Source organism: Ursus maritimus (genome assembly GCF_017311325.1).
Source record: "Ursus maritimus isolate PB19 chromosome X unlocalized genomic scaffold, ASM1731132v1 scaffold_X1, whole genome shotgun sequence".
Taxonomy (NCBI): Eukaryota; Metazoa; Chordata; class Mammalia; order Carnivora; family Ursidae; genus Ursus; species Ursus maritimus.
Window position 1 is genome coordinate 124267944 of NW_024423319.1, and position 2078 is coordinate 124270021.

Sequence of the window (2078 nt, forward strand, 5' to 3'; positions counted from 1 at the left end):
CCCCCCCCCCCCCCCCCCCCCCCCCCCGGATCTCAGACTCTGGTCTCCAGAGCTGCAGGTCGATGAATCCCTGTGGTTTTAAGTGTCCAGTTTGTGATGGCTGCCCCAGGACACACACCATTTCAGCCACTCTGAAATTGCAAGTCCATGTAAAGCTCGATGCCTGGTGTGATTGCAGGAGGCCCACCACGCCCAGCGCTGGCTCCTGGGGGACCCCGGTTCATGGGACCCAATCCTTGGTGTGCAGGGCTCTCTCTCCTGCAGGGTCAGCCCTCGTGATTCCCAGTGTGAATGCCCAGCACGAAGCCGCCCAGAGAGTCCCCAATACCGCGGCACCAGAGACTTCCAACGCCACCAACACCTTCCTGCACGCCGTCTCCAGATTTTAATTCTGGAACGGGCCTGCCAAGCAGAGAGGGCAAGTGCTGTCATCTCTGGGGCCCCAAAGCCGGAGGCTCCCCAAGGTGGTTTGCACAGAGAAGGCCTGAGTCCCACCTGGAACTCCCACCCACGGGCTCCTTAGTCCTCGAGACGACGTGGCCAAGAGGTGACCTCTCCCCTCTTTGATGCGCACGGTGATGTCCATGCATGGAGTCTGAAAATGATGCAAGTGGCTACCGTTCACAGAGGCACCTGTTCGGGGGAGTAACTGGAGAGGCATACACGGTTCCGGCTTCCCGTGACATGCTGTGGACCCCGGAGGTTAGTGTATAAACTGTGGACCCCGATAGCAGCCTCCAGAGGTTCCAGGCCGCCTCCCTGTGCATGGTCCTAAAATCAAACTCCGGTTCCTACCTTTGCTTTGTGACCATGCATGTCTGGGGCGGGGCGGGGGAGGGACAGAGGCACGTGCAGGTGGAAAGCAGGTGAGCCCATGCTACGCTCGCCCTTGGGAACTGAGAGTCAGCCTTGGGGGTCCCCTCGACACCCTCCATGCCACACTGGGGTCGTGCATAGTCATTGCCCACCGCCTTGCAGCTGGAACGTCTCCACAAGGGACAGCGTCTAAGCACATTGGTCCTGAATGCCCACGTGTGTGCACAGAGTTCAAAGCCACCATAGGGACCCTTCACAGAGACCCCTTGAGACTTACCTGGTGAAGGATTTACCTGGGGGAGGCACAGGTGACTGACTCCAAGAAGGCTGGCATTAGGGAACCCCGCTCTTCCCGACTCTCCCAAACCCAAACCCTAGAAAGCAACGTTGACACAGCCCCAGCATCCAGAGTCGGAAATCCTGAGCCAGCAAGACACCCCCACCCACGCTCTGGGCGTGGGCCTCTGATGCACAAAAGCTGTGAAAACCTCAAACCCGCCGCACGGAACACCTCGGCGGCCCGTGAGAAACCCCACACCTTGATTCTGGAGGAAGCCTGTCTACCTGATATCCTCCTTCACAGGATGTCAGGCCCCTGGGGGCCTCTGGTGACAGAGGGGACTGTCACCGGTGTCACTGTCCTATTAGATGGACAGCACCTCGGCGTCGGCGTTAGCGGGGAGGAGGAAGGGAGGCAATCGCACGGGGTCTCTCCCATTGCTGGGAATCCCAATGCACAGTCCCAGCTTCATGCCACGGTATCGGTCCCGTTGCCTGAAATGCCAGGGATGGCCTTGCTTGTGGTTCAACACGAGAATAATGTGGTGTGCCATGTGCGTCTGTGTGTGTGTGTATGTGTGTGTGCGTTCCCCAGAAATCCAACCTGTTCACCTGTGAAGTTGCAAATTAAAAGTATGCACATGTGTGGGTACGTATGGATGAGGAGTTTTTTTTAAGGATGTGACACCAGGATTCAGGTCCTGAGCCAACCCTGATTCTTCCCCGTGCAGAAGGCGAATGCATTTCTCATTCTGACCTCTGAGACCCCTGCTTTCCAAAGACACGTCCCATCTCGCTTTGAACTGCACATTCCCTCCAGCCAGACCCCGGGATCTTCAACGACAAGACTCTCCAAGGAGGGTGGAATTGGAAGCACACGGCACGAATCGGGGCAGCACAACACGGATGGGGCGTGGGGTGTAATCAAGGATTTGTTGTCCGGAATGATGGGGCTTTAAAAAGAAATCCTTTTTTCTAAGTGA

General features: G+C 57.3%; 1 long non-coding RNA gene across 1 annotated transcript; it reads left to right on the forward strand.

The window, feature by feature from the left end:
• The first annotated feature begins 11 nt into the window (after positions 1-11).
• On the forward strand, positions 12-2078 carry LOC121103762. The gene is made up of 2 exons (XR_005836001.1): positions 12-702; positions 1827-2078. It is a non-coding gene; the product is annotated as an uncharacterized LOC121103762 (long non-coding RNA).